The sequence below is a fragment of the Candoia aspera genome, chromosome 13 (genome assembly GCF_035149785.1).
Source record: "Candoia aspera isolate rCanAsp1 chromosome 13, rCanAsp1.hap2, whole genome shotgun sequence".
NCBI lineage: Eukaryota > Metazoa > Chordata > Lepidosauria > Squamata > Boidae > Candoia > Candoia aspera.
In genome coordinates, this window is record NC_086165.1 from 19,977,118 (window position 1) to 19,998,683 (window position 21,566).

General features: G+C 42.9%; 1 protein-coding gene across 1 annotated transcript in view; it reads right to left on the reverse strand.

Moving 5' to 3' along the window:
* Positions 1 to 21,566, reverse strand: part of MEGF11 (multiple EGF like domains 11) — a 307,153-nt gene that overhangs the window by 56,116 nt on the left and 229,471 nt on the right. The window lies entirely within an intron of this gene.

Sequence of the window (21,566 nt, forward strand, 5' to 3'; positions counted from 1 at the left end):
CAGTGTTTCTCAACCTCAGCAACTTTAAGATGTGTGGCCTTCAACCCCCAGAACTCCCCAGCCAGCATGCACTGAATCCACAATAGTGGATTGAGTTGAAGTCTACACAAGGTGGCTGGGAAATTCTGGGAGCTGAAGTCTACAGGTAGTCCTTGATTTATGACCATTTGTTAAGTGACTGTTCAAAGTTTTGATGGTGCTGAAAAAAGTGACTTATGACCAGTCCTTGCACTTACAACTGTCGGAGTATCCTCACGGTCATGTGATCAAAATGCGGGCACTTGGAAACCAGCATGTATTTACAACAGTCGCAGCATCCCAGCGTCCTTTGTGACCTTCCCAACTGGCTTCTGACAAGCAAAATCAGTGGGGGACCATGTGATTCGTTTAACAACCACAGCAAAAAGATTGTAAAATCAGGTGTGGTCATGTGATGCCTTGCTTAACGACTGTACTACTTAACCACAATTTTCCAGTGCCTACTGTAGTCGAACGTCATGGACTACCTGTACACATGCTGGCTGGGGAATTCTGGGAGTTGAAGGTCACACATGCTGGCTGGGGAATTCTGGGAGCTGAAGGCCACACATCTTAAAGTTGCTGAGGTTGAGAAACACTCATTTACAGAAAGGGGGTAAAAGCACATAGCAAAGAGCTCTTTTGAGCCAGTCCCTTTGGGAATCCAACCTGCTGTCTTCAAGGACTGCAGGGGTGTCTGGTTGTCAAAGCAGTGAAGATGGTGGCCATAACTGGACAATTGACGCCCTGTGCTTTTGTGTGCATCACACACACAACACCTGTGAAAAACAGAGAGGTTTCAATTATGAGGTCATGGCCACCATCTTCACTGCTTTGACAACCAGTCACCCCTGAAGGACAGCTAGGTGGAGCAGCATTTCTACTGTATGATGTTGTGATCAAAGGGTGGACGAGAAGAGAGAGAAAAAATATACTTTTACTCTTTTGGGTGAGAAAACAAGATACCCCATTTTGCAGTTCAAGCTCCCAGGGAACCTAATATCCTTTCAGGCCATTATGATGTCAACCCTGTAAATGACACAGATTACATGACCCAGTCATCCCGTGATGATGTCATGATGTGCGTGATGTAATCTGCCCCTTCATCCTGTGGATGCCCCCGAAACTGCACCGACAGGATTCCACAACAGTGAACCTGGCAGGGAGAAACTCACTCTTCACGACATTATTAGATCTGCAATTTCAGGCCTGGGGGGGGGGTGCTACCCAAGATTTGGATTTTTTTTTCCTGTACTTCTGCAAATGTCACATTTCTCCTTGGGCATGTTCTGAATGCCCCACCCAAATTCCATTTCAATTAGCACCAGGATGCCTGTCTGTGATCATTAAAGGATGCAATTATATATTTATGTAGGTTTTTTTTTAAATCCCACAACGGAGCAGGGGAGACATATGTTAGGGATGTGCCAAGCTCTTTGCGACCTTCATCTCACTCAGTAATTCCCAAACACTCAAAACTGCCACGCTCTGCAGGCCTCGATCTCCACAAATAGGACTGCCAAGTCCTTGCATGGAATGACCTCGATCGCATGGTGTGGTCACAGGAGTTTTCAGCCTTTCCCCTTATTCTGGAGCTGTGTTCCTGTTTCAGAGTCTTTGTGTGGCAAGTTATAAGCTCCGATGAGCTTGAAGATCATCTCAGTCATCCTTATAACCATTCAACACACCTCTTTTGAAGATGAGTGCAAATATCTTGCCCTCCCTGAACTTCACCTGTTATCTCCCTGACTTGTTTTGAGACAAGCTGATCATGATCAAAATCTCTGACTTTGAGGACTGGTGCTGAGTTGGCTCATTTCCCTCCCCATCCTTTTTCCTTTTCTTTTGCATCATCTTTTCTAGACTATAAGTGCTCGAGCAGAAACTGTCTTCTTAAAATATGCGTGCTGCACTCAGCAAATCTTAGTTGCTAAACAAATAAAAATAAGCAGTTGGCCGAAACCAAGGAATTGTGGGAACGGCAGAAACAGCGAAAACTAGTAAACATTGGGAACTTCTCATTAAATCACTGCACATGATACTCTACACTGATGGCATCTCTACATCACTGAAACACTTCATATTTCACTTCCAAAATGTACAGATGGAGTTGTGGCATCCTGGATGTGGAATGCCTTGCTGATAGGACTTCCCCTACAGAAAATATGTTGCCTTTCCAATGCTGAATGGAAGCAACTGTTTTGCCCAGGCTTCGTCATGAGTGTGAAAGTTGTACAACCTGGATTTACACATAGAAGACACTGAACCATGGGCAACCAGTAGAATCCATGATAATGCCACTGGCGCCATGATGTCATTGCGCAGACGATGTGGATTGTGTAATTTTTAATTCAATTCACAACATTTCTCCAATGACATCATGATATGTATGACATTGCGCATGCGCGCACACAAACACACACACACACTATATAGGTGCCCATGTGCTGATCCACAAGCTTATCCTACTGGCTGAATTTGCAGATTACACTGAGCTGTCATCTTGGCAAGCTAACCATAGCGTGTTTTGCAAATTCAACCCCACTTCTGGAATGTTAGCAGGCTTTCCTACAGCTTCCATGGTTTTTTTCTGTGATTTTAATGTCTTTATTTTTAAGTTTCTATCGTATTTATTTTAAAATGATACTCAGAGAACCTACTTATTGGTGGGCAGCTTATAAATAGATAAATAAATATCCTTAGATAACTGAGCCAGACCTAGGCACCACTTCACTTAACAAGAAGTTGGCCCTCCTCAAATAATCCAGTCTCTCTGTCCAGATACCTATTTTTTTTCATTCTGCAAACATGCAAATTTAGGTGCCAATGGGCTACAGGCCAATAGTTTGGCATTTTTTATGTCACTCGAATCTACCCAGATGGATAGTATGTCGTAGGTGCATGTGCGTACATAAACGTCTTGCAGGTATTTATGAGACACGTCTTCTGCTATTTATTTAATTAGTGGCATTTAAATAAAGGCCTCTGCCCTTTTTCTCATCATCATATGAATTGAAATATTCTCAGAGGATCTCTGCAAATCCACCATAGCCTGACAAGTGATTATTTGTGGGTGTAGGCTTGTCAAGAAAACACTTTAATTAGTTGACTCATTGGGATTTCTGCTGAGAATAATGCCAGCTTGCCCAGTTTGAAATGGGACAGAGAAAGGGAGAATTCTGGTTAGGAGAGCTTCAACAACGATCCTGCCCAGAGCTTGCTTAATTTATTTATTTACACCGATTTCAAAAAAACCCCAACTCCCAAGGACAGTGGGTACCGTATATAATAGAAAAACAGAACAATAAAAGAGAAACAAATGAAAAGACCACATAGAACACAACCAAACCATATCAAACAAAATCCTCCTGGGGTTCACCTGCCACCCTATTGCAAGGGAAAACAGCCATGTTTTCCATGCCTTCAGGACATCATTGGGGGGAGCCAATACAAACCTCTGCGGGGATACTATTCCAGGGGGCAGGCCCCATGACAAAGAAGTCACACCTTCAAGGCCTTCATAGAGGGGTCTCTGCTCATTATTATGGATGGGCAGAAACAAGCTGAGATAAGTGGATTCTCAGATAATGTCGGCCTTGCAAGGTAAACCAGATAGGAATCACAATCAGGTGAGCTAATTCTACCTTATTGTAAAGCTACATTGACAGAATCTTGCAAGTCTGAAAGTACAATTCTCTGCTTGTCTCCTTTACAGCTGAGAAACTAGGGAGGGTCCCTTCTGGGTCTCTTGCCCTGCCCACTATCCAGCTGCGGGCTCAGCTGTCTCTTATCTGACCGTTCCTTTGGCTGTGTCTCTTGGCCCCGTCTCCCCAGGTCTTTCCCACAGACCATCACAGATGACCAACTCTAAGCTATGAAGGGTTTGATTGCACTGTCAACTGCCAACCAATGCAGCTGGATGGACCCATGGTGTCACATGCTCATAGCATGGCTTGCCCATTACCCATTACTGCCTATGCCACTGCATTCTGGATCAGATGTAGCTTCCGAGTGGTGTCAAGGGCAGCCCCATGGGAAGCACATTGCCCTTTGGCTCACAACAAAGAAATCACAATAAAATCAATACAAGATAAAGATAACAAATGGCAAGTGCAACTAAGCAATCGTCCCACACAGAAGAAAGGTGGGATATTAATCTAATAATAAAACTAAAATGATATACATCCTTCTGTGCTCACACCTAACTGCTGAGTCTCTGCCTTCTTGTATATACATATATCAGGCCTCCAATCATTTAAATAATATTCTAACCAGCAGAGATCCAAACAAACTGAAATTAAAGGTCTTTGGGGCAGAATTTCTCCTAGCAATTGCAATGAACTGTAGGTTCAGTGGTCCAATCATTGTGAGATGTTAACAGAATTCTTCACTAGCAGTAAAATAACAGAATATCTCAGCTGCTTTATAACAAGGGTGTTTGAGAAACCCAGCACAAATTTCTCTGCAATGGATTCTCTTATCACACTAGCAAGACAGAGATGTTGCCAGTGCCTGTTTTGAAATTTGGGGAAGTTGTATTGCCCAAAAGATGAGGAGAGAGCCAAAGAAGGAAAGAAAATGCATTGCGGGATTTTGTCCATGACAATAAGCATACAACATGAGAGCCAGTTTGGTCTAGCGGTTAAGGCATCAGGCTAGAAACCAGGAGTCTGTGAGTTCTAGTCCCGCCTTAGGCACGAAAGCCGGCTGGGTGACCTTGGGCCAGTCCCTCCCTCTCAGCCCAACTCGGTGCAATGTAGACCAGCCTCCTCGTGGTGCACCTCGTGGTGCACCCTCGTGGGCAACGTGACTTGTCACGGCTAAATAGTCTACATATCTGGCTGCTGGACCTCACAAGGATTTCCCAGCAAGAAAAGCAGCATGAACACCGAACTGCTATGCCATGCGATTAAAAAAAAAGCATACAGTATTATTTTATTAATAATAAAATTATTTTATTGCCCAGAGTCATGGAGAGTTGGGTAGTATACAAATTTAATAAATTATTATTATTATTATTATTATTATTATTATTATTATATTAGAGGTAGGAAAATTATGTACAGATAAGTCTGCATTTGGAAATGTTGCACAAATCACAAGGTGACATTTGGAAAATAAATAAATAATCAATGGTTTTTCTGTGATTCAGAACAACTAATAAAAAAATTGATAGAAAGGACTTTGCAATCGAATACATGGTTTAATGAAACAGATTAGGCCAGAGTTTCTCAACCAGGGTCCCGTGGCGCCCTGGGGTTCCACGAGAGGTCACTGGGGGTTCCCTGGGAGAGCACGATTCATTAAAAAAATTATTTCAAATTTGGTCAACTTCACATTAAAGAGGTCAGTTCCATTCTTTATTTTTGGCTTAAGAACACTGTTCATGCATCTATACAGGCCTACCCATGAAACCAATATCATAATTTTGTACCTTCTGGCCTATCTTTGAGCCTGACTGTGCAGGGGTTCCCTGAGGCCTGAAAAATATTTCAAGGGTTCCTCCAGGGTCAAAAGGTTGAGAAAGGCTGGACTACATTATCAGCTGATTCTCATCTTCCTATTTACAAATACAATTCAGTCCCTGAATCTTTTGCATGTAAATGACTTTGGGTTCAACCTCACCTGAATCAGCATGAAGGAAGTGCCAGTTTTATTACAAATGGGTTTACGTGGCATGAAAAATATCCCAGTGTTGTTCTAATGACTGCACAGAGTCACGTAAGGGCTGATTGGGGAATAGCTGTCTCTCATTCCTCTTACAGCATTCTTTGGTTTGATGGAAAGTAAATTCTTCTTGAATTTCCACATTAGATTAACTTTGCCCATAACATAGCTGAAAAAGAAAAGGGCTACCAGGGCAAAGAAATAAAAGAATCTACAGGTTTCAAACAGACTTGGCATCTGTTCCATATTTAGAATTAAAACGTAGCATTCCTTTTCAAGCTGCAAAAGAGCACCGTGCCTTCTTCTTTTTGCATCTTTTCTGGGGTCTTCTATAACTGCAAAAAGCAACATGCTTTTATCCTACCAACAGTCAAAGCTGTTTGAAATGCTACTATTATGCAACACTGCAATTTTCTTTTAATGTATTTCAAAATTGTGATTGCTCTTCATTACAGGTAGTCCTCATTTAGCAACCACAACTGGGGCTGGAATTTCAGTTGCTAAGTGAAGCAGTCATTAAATGAATCCAAACCAATTTTATGACCTTTTTTGGCGGTTGTTAAGCAAATCACTGCGGGTGTTAAGTGAACTATGTGGTCGTTTAGTGAATTACATGGTTCACCACTGATTTTGCTTGCCAGAAGCTGGCCGGGAAGGTTGAAAATGGCGATCATGTGACCATGGGATGCTGCAATGGTCATAAATGCAAACTGGTTGCCAAGCACCCAAATTGTGATGGCGTGACTGCAGGGACGCTGCAGCAGTCATAAGTGTGAGGACCGGTTGTAAGTCATTTTTTTCAGCACTGTGTTATGTCCAAACCATCGCTAAACAAATGGTTGTTAACTGAGGACTACCGGAACTTAAATTACTCATGAGACATAACATTTGAGATAATTAGTTGTAATGAATAAGGTGAATCCCATCAATTTCAATAGGAATTTGGTCTGAATACTTGCTGTGAATTCTACAAACAACTTATTTAGGAAGACAGTGAATAAATATAGCAATTTTAGTTCAGTACAGTAAATTCTAATATAATATTGCTCATGTTTGGACACATCTAATTTCTGATTTTTTTTTTTGAAATACTCTTTATTTTTGAGCTTTTCAAATAACAAAAGTGATTGGATCTTTTGGATCTTTTCATTGACTGCAGCATCATAGTCACTGCTGTGACCCACTTGGCAGAATGGCAGCCACAACCCACATTGATTTTTGCCCCAGAACACAAAAACAGGAGGCACTGTCAGAGCATTGTCCAACTTCGGTAACTTCCAGGTTTGTTGACTGTCTCCTGGAAGTCCTCAGCTGGCATTGCCAGTGCTGAGATACCAGCACCAAACTACTGATACCATCACCAGATCTACTGCTTTGGTGGGTTTATTTCAGCTAGCAATCCTTGTACCATCCTGATATAGGTGCTCCTCGACTTATGACCACAATTGGGACGGGAATTTCTGCCATAAGTCATTGTGGTCATAAGTTGAGTCACCATGTGACTGGACCCAGTTTTATGACCATTTTTATGGTGGTTGTTAAGTGAATCACTGTGGTTGTTAAGTGAATCACAGGCCATTAAGTGAATCATTGCAGTTGTTAAGTGAAGCCAGCTTCCCCAATGGATGTATTTTGCCGGAAAACAGCAAAAAATGTTGCAAAACATGATCATGTGACTGCAGGATGCGGCAACTCATAAATGCAAGCTGGTTGCCAACTGCCCAAAATGTGATCATGTGACTGCGCAACGTTTGCTTTTTGGAGGCTGTCACAACATTGGATCATAGTCAAACGAATGATCATAAGTTGAGGACCAACTGTATTCTCTATCTTCCAGACCCATGTTGCTTTGGGATAAATAATATACAATAATCAGTCACCCAGAGGATGGACTGAAAGATCTATTGTGGATCACATTTCTCTCAAGCTGTTCTCTGCCTCCCAGTATATTCATTAGGATGCCTCAAGCAACACACCACTATGGTAGAGCTGCCATCCAACCAAGCAACCTTTCTGCTGGACTACTAAAATTACAGAACAGTTAGCACAGTATTTAGCATGCAAGTTTTCTTGTTTTAAACATATGGGTCTTATATTTTAAGTTCCTTTTAAGGTGCAACTTATCCTGTTTCAAACCTAACTGTAAACCTGAGACAGGATGTTTTCTGAGTATAGGACATTGTAAAAAAGACACTGGAAAAGGAATGGAAAAGAAAGAGGGCCACCACCTAATGGGGACTCCATTAGGGACTGGCCCTTCTGCTGCAGGTGGCCTCTTGTCCACAAAACCTTGTGCCAGAATGTGTTAATCTTTAAGAAGCCACAGGTCTCTTGGTTGTTTCTGCTGCAATGAACCAATGTAACAACTCCTATGGAAGATCTGATAGCATCAACAGACAGTCAAAAGGAAATGATAGATCAGGCAATTCCCTGTAAATTAAATTTCAAGCCTTGAAAAAGTTGAAGTTAAAAAGAGAAGGCTGTAATCAGAGGAAAGGACACAAGAGTGGCCTTCTTGCACAAAAATGAACCACAAGGAAGCCCCCTACAAATTAGTTACTCAGAGTAGACAAGGAATCAAGAACTCTAGGTCCAAGTCAGGACCCTGGAGAGCTCTCTGCGGAAAACCTGACCTGGATCAGCTCTCGCAAAGCAGGCTGTGGTTCCAGCACTTACCCCAGATCAAGTGAGATCTTAAGGACATGGCAAGGCCAGGTGATCTCTTAAGTCTTTCCCTGCTTACTGCTGACATAACATTAATAGAACTCTTGACTCAGAGGTTCCTGTGTAGTTGAGAGACTGCAGAGTTTATAGGACGGCTACAGAAGGCCTCACACAACAGGCCTGCCTCCTGAAGCCGGAAAGAGGCAATAAGGGGAGGCTGAGGGCTCTCTCTGGGTTGAGCTGATTGCTCGTTCTTCATACTTTTTAGATCCTTGCTGAGTTCCTAACCCTGAAACACGTTATTGCCAAGCCTAGCATCACTGTGACCAGGTTTCAGTCAAAACTGTCTTGGGATGCTTCCAAACTAGATGTGCCATCCATAATAATCATCCTTTCTTGTAGATGGAGGTGAAGGTCCTTTTGAACAAGATCCCCAGGACTGCTGTCTCCTGCAAAGAGCCGTCAGAGATCTCTTACTTCTGAATAGCTCCATTTTTCCCTGTCCCAACTAACAGTAACTGAGGACAGATTTCTTTTCTTCCGGTTTCAGTCTGCACTGGTGCTACCCTGAAATCAGTTTTCCACTGAGACCATCAGGCAAACATCATCATAACGTAGTGGGTGAGTGCACTGGACTAGAACCCCAAATGACCCAAGTTCAAATCCACCCTCAGCCATGGAGGATGACTTTGAACTAGACAGTCCCTCTCTCTCAGTCTAACCAATCTCACAGGGTTGTTATTGTGGGGGAAAAACACAGAAGGGACTGCTCTGTACTCAGCCTGAGCTCCTGGAAGAAAGGCAGAAAATTAATCAAATTGGTCCCAAAAATAAGTTTAGGGAGGGCCATTGGAACGTTGCCTGCTCTACCTCTGTTGGGATGCATGGCCTGTTCTCTTGTGGGATGGACTGTTGCTGAAAGTAATTGCATTAACCTCCCCACAAACTGCTTGTGTGTTGGGATTGTTTAACCCAGTGATGGATTGTCCCCCGTCATCTTCCAGACAGGAGAGCAGGCTTCTGCAATTAAACCCAAACAGAGATTAAAGGAATGGCTGTCATGTTTCCTCCCCATTTTTGACAGCAATATTTGGAGAAGAATTCTTTTATTGTGAGAGGGGTTATTTATACATGGGGACAATTATGGAACATTATTTCTTGTCTTAGCTCTGGGGAGAGAGATACTGATTCTTTCTTTTTTCAAAAGAGAGACACTTTAAAATGCACTCTCTTTTTACCAACAAAAATGTCACCTCTAATGGAAGACTGATGAGCACAATTTCCCAGGACTAAATAAAGACAAAATGATTTCTGATGAGGATATTGTCCCAACGCAACAGAGAGAGAGAAAGAAATGATGGCAGGAAGTCCTTAATTGCACCAAACAGACAAGAGTGAAATCACACCTTTTAACTGTGTTGATATTCAGAAGCATAGAGATGCCACAAATATCTTAAATGGCCCTTTTAGAAGTTTTTCAAATACCTGGTGTCCTTGCTGATATTCAGCGAGTTAAAAGCTGCATTTGACTGCATCTGTTTCACATGGTGATTATGTATATAATTTGTTATAAACATTTTTATTCTATTCAATTGCTCCCAGCTCTGGATTGCATCAACAGGATGAAGCACCAGAGGGAACATGGCCTTCCTTTGCTTTCCTAAACACTTGAAAAGTGCGAAGTGCAACAACGGGAATGGCTATGTGAAGCCAAGAGCTGGAGCTTTTATCGGGAGGGTGCAGTGGAAGGGGGTGGGGCAACAGATCTTTGCCCACACGGTAATTCTCAAGGTTCTCTGAGGGAAGCCTTAATGGTTTTAAAGAAAATGAGTATTATTTCCTTCTTCCTGAATAATTAAGCCACAACTCAACCCTCACCTGACAACACACCATGTGCATTGTCACTATGGTGACCAGATTCACTGCCATGGTGATGAATCAACGGTATGTCCAGGTGGACGTTCCTGATGCTCAGAAACAAGATGTTGATGATGGATGGATGGATGGGGAGGCTTGGGTATCAATCCTAGCCCTACAGGGTAGACCAGACTAAGGAACCAATGCCGTGGAGGTCAGGACTGCTTTTATGTAACAGCTATTCAGTAGTAACAGAATCTTGCAAGTCTGAACATGCTTCCCTGCTCCCTCCCTTTATCTTCATGTGAACCAGGGAGGGGCCTGTGTGAGAGGTTTTCTCACATTACCTTCTTGGCCCAGGCTCGAGATTCGCTTATCTGGCCATTGCCTTGGTAGCAGCTCTTCCTCCTGTCCTTCAGGGCCGTTCCCTACACCCTCTAGGGTTTATCTGCAACATGAGCAAGATTTTTTTAAAAAACAACAACAACAAAGAATAGAAAACAGACCTTCGCTTTCATCTGGAACCTGAATCCAATAGGAATTTGAGCCCAAGACACTAAAGATGATTCCAGTCCAGTTTTCATTTGTTCCTTGAAAAAAACAACAAGGCCAGAAATGAACTGGGGACAACGGGGCAATGCTGCCCAGTCGGGGAGCTGGGATGGAGTGAAACGTTGTACGACAGAGCCTGATACTCACTGCAGCAGGTGCATAGAACCAAGCATTATTTGTCTCTCTTACTGCAACCCCAGAGAAAAGCAACGGCATTTGGCTGAGAAATTCCAAGCACAGGTTTTCACAGAGGGAAATCCCACAGGATTTGGCCCGGTTATTCAAAAGATGCTTGTACTGAAAGGAAGCAAGAGCTGAGCTCCAAGAAACCCTTTTGTAAGGAAAGGAAAGCGGCAGCTGGAAACCTTTCTCGGCAATTTACTCATGTCTTTCCCCAAAGAGGCAGGCTTCCGTACGAAATCTGCATCCTCTCGAATCCCCCAGTGGCTCTATAATGCAAGAAGGGCAAGAAAGAGGCAGGGCGTGAAGGGCTGGGAAATCAGACCCGAGCTTTTGTGTCCAGAAACTGAGCAAAATCAGCCTTATCAGGTGGGCAACAGAAGTGAGACCCGCTATATGAAGAGAAGATCCTGGGGGCAAAGGAGAGGAAGCGAGGAGGGCAGGGGAAAGGAAAAAGGCTGGGTCCACTTTCCTTCAAAGTCAGGAGAATTTTATCAGGCGGCTCTCATTTGTTTTCTCTTGAGGAAGCCTAGCTGAAAGAGCTCTCTTTGGATCATGCTCCTCTTTGCAAAGTGGGGAGAGAGGGAAGGGGAAGATCTGCTGAGAATGGGGATTAGTCTACACCAGGGTTTCTCAACCTTGGCAGCCTGAAGATGTGTGGACTTCAACTCCCAGAATTCCCCAGCCAGCATGTACCACACTGCCAGCAGCTCCAATCAGCACTATACCCCGTTCCCCAGAATATTAATGGCTCTCCGTGTGGACAGTTCTGAGACCGAAGTCATAACTTAATGCAGCAAGAAAGAGGGGTTTGTAACAGTGGCTTGTGAGGAAACAAACCAGCCATTCCAGGCACGACTGCCCAGGGCACATCAGCAAATCCTCCAGTTGATGCATGGAGATATCTTTAAGTAAACCAAGGGAAGATGGTGTTGGCATCATACGCAAGCCACGTTAGTAAGTTTGCTGGGGCAATTTACTCAGGACTGGGGCATCCTATCAATTGGAAAGACCCTGCAGCATGGACAGTCCACTGGAGAAGTTTTCGGGGGTAGGGGAGCATATAAAAGGCAAGACGGCAGGCATGGCCATGCAAAGCCTTGCCCTTTGCCAGCTCCACTGTTTTTGACACTCCTGGCCATGTTTTAAAATCAACACTTCTTCATATTTTTATTGTTTAGCCCCATAATGAATTGGACTAAACTTCTTGTATAAAGTATACTGGATTATTACTCTAGACACTTAAAAAAATTAAATTAAGCATAAGGTTACCCGAAATCTGAAAATACAAAATGGAAGACAAGATAGCAATAGGAAGACAGCAGATTTCTTCTTCTTCTTCTTCTTTCTTTAAAAAAAAACAGTGTTTAAAAGAACTCTGTGATGCTGTCTTATTTAAGTACAATTGAAGGGATATTTCAATTTTTAAAAATGCATCTCAGAGAATTTCGGTGCTGCGTAAAAGATTGAAAAGTTCTGATTTAATTTGTTGAGAGAGACTTTGCTTCTTACTTTTTTTTTCAAAGGAGAAGAGAATTTCAGGAAGTTCTCCTGAGTATAGCTTGGAGTTCTTTAGTTAGTGACAAGTTAGCCAAGGCATCTCTCTCTTTTTGTGTATGTGTGAATGGCCTTTCTTTCATGGCACAGACCTCGCCATGGCTTCCTGAACTTTTACTAATCCCAAGGGCCATAGAAGGAGTTTCAAAAAGATGGAAAGCTGAGGCACAGAAAATAGCATCAGCAGAAGCTTGCTCTGCTTTACCCAACTAAGTCAGGTCACAAACATAAGCCAGAGAAATCAGAAGGAATTCATAAGCACCTGTAAATAAGGTAGAAAAACAGAAACCTCTTTTTGCAAAGGAAGATTTTCAAGAAATTGCAAATTAAGGTTTTGGCACAGAGTCAAAACAGAGAAAAGACTTAGGTGATGCAAACATCATGGAGACTCACATTTGTTGGACGTCCAGGCAAATCCAGCATGCCTCATTTGCATGTGAATTAGCGTGTAAATTGAGTTGTCCCACAATGCAACTCTGAGGAAGCTGTTTGTTGCCAGTCCCACTTCCTCTTTCCCCTTCCTCCACCCAGGGAGAAGCAAGCGTGGATGCTGCTCTCTTCATCAGGGCCATGTGCTCGGGCCTTGATGAAGAATTCTGCCCCTTTCTTCCACACAGCTCTTGGCAGCTGTAGGGCTGAGAGTTTAGGGCAAAACTAAGTATTTAAAAAGAAAAGAAGAACAAAGGAACTTCATCTTTTCCACCAAGATGGATGTTACAGAAGCAACAATAAAGTCAGTAAGATTCCTTTTACTTATCTTAATCTGTCTAAGCGTGTGATTCTTTATGCTTGGGAGGGCTGAATGTATAACCTGTGTTTCTCTGGCATGCTCATTTAAGCTATCTAAGATAATCTTTTTCTGAGTCCAGCTTCTCAGCTGTTTTATAAGCTCTGCTCCATTTCAGTGGTTCTAGCAGGCCACTAAATTGGCTTCAACATCAACATGATGGGATTCTATATTAGCATGAGAACAGTGACATTTCTCCTTGGGAGCCCCATCATCTCAACTCCCATGAGCAGTGACACATAAAGAAAGGGATGCCCATAAGAATTAAAGCAGCTTTTTCTAATGTGGTCCATCTTCCTGGTGGGTAGAAGATGGCTTGGTACCCTCAACAGTGATTAACTGCTAAATTCTGCCTTCTCCAACAGGGTCCGCTCCAGATGTGTGCAACTCCTCTGAAGTTCTAGCAGTTGACTCTATGCATTCAACAGGCACGCAAATCAGGACAGGCTGAATAGTTGATTGCCAGCATGGTACACCCCTGTAAGAGTATGTGGGAATGATCTTGGGAGACAGGTGGAAGAACCACAGCTGGGGAAATGGTTGGATAACAGGCAGCTGAGTCTGCAGAAGGAATGGGGATGTGGCAAAAGTCTCAGAAGGGGCCCTCCTTCCATTGCACTTGACATCTTTTATCTTTATCTTTTATTGGTTTTATTGTAATTTCTTTGATTGTTGTGGGCCACCCAGAACTGGGGGGCATACAAGTTTAACAAATTTTTATTATTATTGTAAAGCAGGCTTGAAGCAGAAATATTAATTGAGAAAGGACCTCCCATGATCACTCATGACTGGACTAGTGCAATGTGCTTCCCATGGGGCTGCCCTTGACACCACTCGGAAGCTACATCTGATCCAGAATGCAGTGTCATAGGCAGTAATGGGCAAGCTATGCTATGACCATGTGACACCATTGGTTCATAAGCTGCATTCCAGGTTACTCCCTATAAAGCCTTTCATGGCATAGAGTTGGTTATCTGTGATGGTCTGTGTGAAAGACCTGGGGAGACGGGGCCAAGAGACTCAGCCAAGGGAACAGTCAGATAAGAGACAGCTTAGCCCGCAGTTGGATAGTGGGTGGGGCAGGAGGCTCAGAAGGGACCCTCCCTGGTTTCTTGGGTGATAAAGGAGATGAGGGGAGAATTGTACTTTCAGACTTGCAAGATTCTATCAATGTAACCTTACAATAAAGTAGAATTAGCTCATCTGGGCATGCTTCCTGTCTGGACTACCTCTCAAGGCTGACAACCCCAGAAGTGTGGGAGCTATCTGGATCTGTACAGTTTTTTTCCCCCCACCTCCTCAAACTTTCCTGACTTGAATAGAAAGGAACTTTTTCTCCATTGCTACTGCAAGCCACCTTGGATGAATTCTGGCTTCGCCTCCTAATGCAGCCAGTTGTACATGCCTCTCGACAATTCAGACAGATTCCTCCAAAACCAGAAGAAGAAAGGAGGTGGCCAGAATAAATGAATGCCAGAGGCTTCTATGCAGTTCGTTTCTTCTGTCTTCTTGACTGCACCAGGGTCTTGGCAAGGGAGAGTTGTGCTACTGAACCAGGTCTAATTATTTCTTAGGAATGTAAGACCTGGAGAAATTACAGTATCTAGCTTCCCTTCCTCCAGCTGCAATAGCAAGGAGAGGAAATCTATGGGGAGATGGATAGATCAATGTGCGGCTGTAATTATTTCCTGCTCTGAGTTCTCTGTCTCTTTACCCCCCTCCCTTTTTTTTTAAATCATTCATTACTATCTTGAAATAGGAACTGGTGAAATTAACTTTGGCAGGACATGCCACTTCTGACACTAAATATCCTGGCTCTCTGCTGCCTTCTCAGCATGATCTGGGCTCGTAACCGCTGCTTATCCTCGGCAGCATCTGAAGAACAGTGGAGAGAACTGATTCTGGAGAGGGGAAGAAGGATGTCCTAGTTTTGCAGGCCATGGAAACTGCTCAGGGCCGGAGATCCTATGTTGAACACCCATCAGAGAATCGGAGAATTAATGAAACAAAAGAAATTTGCATGTGCGCCCTGAAGCCTATTCCCCAGTCAATAAACCAATGCAAGCCAGAGTCCAGGAGATGGAGGAGCGATCTATTTGATTGCCCCCACTCCAGTTCTGGTTGAATTTAGAAAAAGGCTGCCTGAATCTGGCTTAAGAAGCCCATTTTCTGTGCCCCTGCCAACTTCTGTAAAAGTCCCCAGTTCCATTGAGAAAGAATTTTGGTTTTCAAGTCTATGAATAAATTTGTTAAAGTCTGTTGGAGGAAAAGGAGTCTTGGTTGTCTGGAAAGTGTTACCGATTCTTTGAGTTTTCTATAGTCTTTCTCCTGCTTTGCCACAGCATCTCAGAATGAATTTGTCCATAGGAAGATACCTCATCCTGCAGGAGCATAAATGATACTTCCCACATTTCTCGAATGGACATAGGACCCCTACAAAAGTTGCTACCAAATTGTAACTTATTATATACATAGAGTGGGTGGGTAAGTATGAATATATTTAATTACTTTAATGAAAAAAAAATCAATTTTAATTTTGATCCTGGCCCTGTCCACATTGGGAAAAGAAACAGGGATGTTAGTCTGAGACCAAGTGGGGCCTTCAGGCTGAAAAAGGCCACACAACCTTGTTGTCTGGAGTCACTCCATTTGGTCTCACTGACTCTGAATTGTCAACACTGGCCTCCCCCAGCCTCGCACCCTTCAGGCCTGTTGGAACTTCCTCGCCTGTTGAGTCCAGTGTTTCTCAACCTGGGCCACTTTAAGCTGGGTGGACTTCAACTCCCAGAATTCCCCAAGCAATACTGGTCTAATCATTGTAGTCTCAACATATTCATGACATGAGTTGTAGTCTTAACATATTCAGGGAGCATCAACTGATCTACTCCAGCTTCCCAGCATTGGGGACAAAAATCTGGATTTGGAGATTTCTCTGCGCCAGGAATGTGATCTGCAATCTATCCCTGATCTCTCTTATCAAATTCAAGAACAGATGAGACCTTAAAAAAAGGTAAAGCTTTCCCTTGACATTAAGTCCAGTCGTGTCCGACTCTCGGGGGCAGTGCTCATCTCCTTTTCAAAGCCGAAGAGCTGGCGTTTGTCCGTAGACAGTTCCGTGGTCATGTGGCCAGCATGACTACACGGAACGCCGTTACCTTACTGTATATTACCTTGTATATTTACTTACTGTATATTACCTTACTAATGAGACCTTACTGTGATATAAACCTGAGCTGATTGTAGAACTACCTATAACAGCTGGGGCTACTATGCTTCACGATTAAAGAAAGAAACATTAACTTTGGAGAGCTTGAGGGGGTTCTGATGGGGCAGCCCTGCCAGAAGGGACAGGGCTGAAATTATTCGAAACTTCGATAGGGGCTTTGGGGGAGGTGGAGGGTGAAATAAAAAAGTGTGCTTATTTTGCTTCTTATTAAAAAAAATTAAAAACAAGCCATGTGATCTTCAGAGAAGATGAGGACTCATGACTATCTAAGTCTGACTTAGTGGTAGAGAGGCCAGTTGCCGAAGCTGAGAGCAATTGGGTTATGCCTTGATTAAAGTTCTAGTGGATCCTGCATTGAGCATGGGTTGGACTAGGTGGCCTCTACGATCCCTTCCAGCTCTGTGATTCTATGAACATTGACCCAATAGTAGCAGACAGAAAGGCTTTTCCTCCTCTCCCATTGAGAAGCCCACACAATAGCCCGGGATCACTCATTCCTTCTTCCTTGCCTTTTCCAGGGAAAGTCCTGTTTTGTTTCTTGTGTTACACTTTTGCCTTTGTGCAAAACAGCTTACATCTACAGTAAATCTGCTCCTAAAAGATCGCAGAAACTTGTGGGACTGTGGGTGCACCAAGGATGCTGTTCCATCTATTACGTGATGGAAAAAGGAAATTCAGTATGACCATCAGGCGTCCTGGAGGAATTAGGATAACGAGGGGTGCAGAGGAGAGGTCAGTAATTCTGTGCATTGGACCATGTGAGGGTGGCATGAGAAGGCAATTAAAAGTCCAGAAAGTCCATCCACCCGACTCCCAAAGGAGGCTGCTGAGGGTATCCCTGGCTTATTTACTTTTCTAGCGAAGTTCTCTAACCAGCATTGCATCTGGAGCGTGAGATTGATTTGGCTAAGTTTTTGAACTGGGTTCAGGAAAGTGAAAATGCAGCAGAGCCCATGAGCTTCTGAGGACTTTGCTCCATGGCTGTCATCCCTACAAGGTAGACCAGACTAAGGAACCAATGACATGTTTTGCTATAACAGCTGTAGTAACAGAATCTTGCAAGCCTAAATGTGCTTATCTTTTTGTGAACTAGGGAGGGGCCTGTCTGAGATGTTTTCTCACCTTACTTTCTTGGCCTGGGCTCAGCCCCCTCTTATCTGACCGTTGCCTTGGTGACGGCTCTTCCTCCTGCCCTTCAAAGCCATTCCCTGTGCTCTCTACAATGGCTCCTTGCAGAGGTCACAATTTTGGGCTTCATTTTCTTCTGCTTTTGAGATGGGTAAAAGAGAAGAGATAGCTTGTGTGGTGCAGAGGGGTGGGTGGCAGTATTGCAACCGAAACTCTTCCCATGACCTGAGTTCGATCCCAGTGGAAGCTGGATTCTCCCTCGGGTAGCTGGCTCAGGTCGACTCAGCCTTCCATCCTTCTGAGGTCGGTAAAATGAGCACCTGGCTTGCTGGGGAAGGTGATGACTGCGGAAGGCAATGATAAACCACCCCGCTCTATAGTCTGCCACAAAAACGTGAAAGTAGTGTCCACCCAGAGGGCCAGACATGACTCGGTGCTTGCACAGGGGACCTTTCACCTTTCACCAGAAGAGAACAACCAGGAAGGGGAAAACGCCCACGTGGCTGACCTTCTCCTCGCTGTCTCTCACTTCCTGAGTGCAGTTCTACATGCTGCTTTTGATGATTGAGCCTTACACGGCTTGGCACCAAGGGATCTTCAGGACTACCTCCAACTGGAATCAACCCATCTAGTCTAGTCACTGCAGGAGAAACTTTTAGTAATCCCACATGATCATGAAGTAATGGGGGAGGGAGGCTGAGACCAAGAAGCGGGGCATCTACAGTTGCTTGTGTGGGTCAAAACAGACAAGATGGCATTGAGGTGCAGGTGCTATCCTTCTGAATGCGTGTGCTGCACATACAAAAGATACAAGGCTTGCATAGCCACGTTGTCTTCACCATCTTGCCTGTTGTGACCTCCCTTGCAGATGTCCCTGCCAGGAGTGCTGTTTTGCTGTTGTGGCACCTCCACTGCGGACTAGCCGGTCCTTGGATATTAGGTCCACCCCGATGGTGATACCCTCCCAGAATGCAGGGAAGACAGATTTTCCAGAGGGTGTTGATGGAATATTGTCTTGTATGTAATTAGGAGTCTGTGCATATTTATTAGGATTATTAATTTAACAACTGGCTGAGATTATTTATTCAGTGTTCCCGATCTGGGTTTTATGGATGTGGAATTATTTGGGCACGCATGTTATAACTTATATTTATTGCAGATGTTTGATTATTATTATTCTTGTAGCATGGAACGTTTTCTTCTTTATCATTGCATTATGCCATGGAAATTTGATACACTGCCATGAGTCCAATTGGAGTGGGAGGCGAAGCAATGCAATTAATTAATTAAATAATTAATCAATCCTGCAGAATATTCAGTAGGAAAGGAAAAGTGCTTAATTAAGCTCCAATTAATTATTCAGCATGTATGTGATATGCAGACATTTTCTCAAATTAAAAGCAAAACAAATTGGGACTGCAGTGAAGAGCAGATGAAAATTGAAAATGAGTTAATTCTATAGTGCACAGGGATGAAGAATTGTCCTTTAAATATAAGATATTCTACCTTTCCCCGCTTATCCATGGCATAATCCAGATCCATGCCTGAAGTTTGTGGACCATCTTTAGAGAAAAAGAAAACTAAAATTGAACAAAATCATGATCTGGCTCAGCTAAGGCCCCTCATCAAATCGTTCTAAAAGTACAGCGAATAAGAGGGCAACACTGAAGCCTTTGGTAACTTCAAAAATGTTAATTAAATTTAAAAAAAAGCCGTATTGTTAGGAGCCATCCTTAAAGTTTCCCAAAGACAGAATTTTTAAGCAAGATGAGGATATCTTATTAACTCACTTGAAATGAAGCTAGTGAAAAATTAAAGCTAATTTCTAATGGGGCGATGTTACATTTAAAGATTTAGAAGACACTCGCAAAAGGCAGGTTCTTAAGCGTTTCCATTTCCAATGGAAAAGATATTTCCCCGGTGAACATTGCCAGTAAAACTATCAGCTCACGTCCCACTCATTTCTGCTGCACCCCTTTAAAAAGAAAAGGTAACGTAAAGATATAGGAATACTTTTAAGAAATAGACTCTTAATTTGAAAACCCAGATTATGATTATCGAAAGCATTTAAATGCAAAATCCACAGATGGAACTTGAACGGAAAGCTGGGAAATGGGAAGTGAATGGGAACTAGATATATTTTCTGTCTCCTGTTTTATAAGAGGACATAAAGTAGACAAGAATAAAGACCTTTTAAAACACTCTGTTAATATACATTGGAATGCACAGTAAGAATCTTGTTTAACGGCTTGGCAGATGCTGTTACAAAGCATTATATCTTGTAAATTCTCATTTTATACAAGATGAAAGGAGTTCCTTTATGTACAAGGCTGTTTGTTTACATTCTGATCTTACACGCACAGACACAGCTTTTGAATAATACGATTTTCACCTATCCAGAAAAGATGCAAACGCTGGTTTATGTTTTGCACAATATATTTACTTAGTGCTGGGAAAAAGAGATGATCTATGTGTATTTTGCTTTGGAATGGAAATTCTGAAAGGCAATTTATACATTGATTTAATCATTTCTCCAGCAATTACACAGGGCATAAACTATCAATATTTCCATACTTACGTTCCAGGAAAATCTGTTTTGGAGATGGACAGTTACATTTGTTTTTAAAAAATGGTTAAACATGCACTCAATAACGAACTAGAGATAAGTGAAGCCCTGCTCAGTTCTAGGGATTGAAGTGGGATTAGGCCATGAATCCTGATGGGATCAAATCTGGGTGTTTCATTTTCAGCAGCTTTATGACAGGATGGACATTAGCCAGAATGAATTCTGGTTCATGCCCTCTTTCTCAAGGGAGAAGAAAACAGGTGGGAAGAGAATAAAATTGCACTTCCGATTAAGCATTATGAAAAGGCTGAAAGGTCTCTATCCCTTCTTTTAAAGACCTTGATGCACTTCTAGCATTGACAGCCCCTTCAAAGAATACTGTTTCTTTGCTACTGCTTCCAAAACTGCTCTTGTGGACTGTTCTGTGTTGCATGGTAATTCCAGGAAGTGCAGAAGAAAAAGAAAGAAAGCTAAGCCACTGCTCTTATGGACTGTTCAATGCTGTCTGATTGCATGGCAATTCCAGGAAGTGCAGGAAGAAACTAAACCACCGCTCTTGTGGACAGTTCAACGTTGCATGGTAATTCCAGGAAGTGCAGCAAAACTAAGCCTTTGCTCCTCCAAGAACTCAGCTTTGCTATAGGTACACCAAGCCCTTTAAATGTGCCTAAAAAGCAACTAGAGACCCTTGAGCCGCCTTGATAAACTCCTCTGTGAAAACATACCTAGTCACAGGTCTGATCTGGCTGACTTCAGCAGATCCTTTTTTTCTCAAATGGACTCAAATGAATCATATTTATTTATTTATTTATTTATTTATTTATTTATTTATTTAATTTATCCCGCCTTTATTATTTTTATAAACAACTCAAGGCGGCTAACATACCTAATACTCCTCCTTCCTCCTATTCCTAAAAGTAGACTGTAAAATGAGTGTGGGTTTAACTTGCTCCACTAACACACACTCTGCATATCTGCATGCGTGCATTTACACTCACTGCTTCTCCAAGTTAGTTTATTAGCACATGAACATTACTTAACTCCTCTTCTCCGATTGCTGAGCCAACTGCAGTTTCTCTCTATGATGGTGATGGTTTGCAAAGAGGGCCGTCAGCTGAATCAACATTTGAGTGTTCACTGAGGAACACACAAAATGATCCCAATGTAATACTTTACCTTCTTTTACAAAGTGTGCTCTAAAATAATGCAGTGGTTTGGTTTTGGCTTAGGATGTTGTGCAAACCCAGGCATCATGGTTTGAAAACCAAGATTTATGGCTCATCATGGTATGGGAAGCCAGCCCGTGGGAGCGGTTCAGTTAATCGTCCGCTGTAAACGCAGACCCTCATGCCAAATGGCCCATC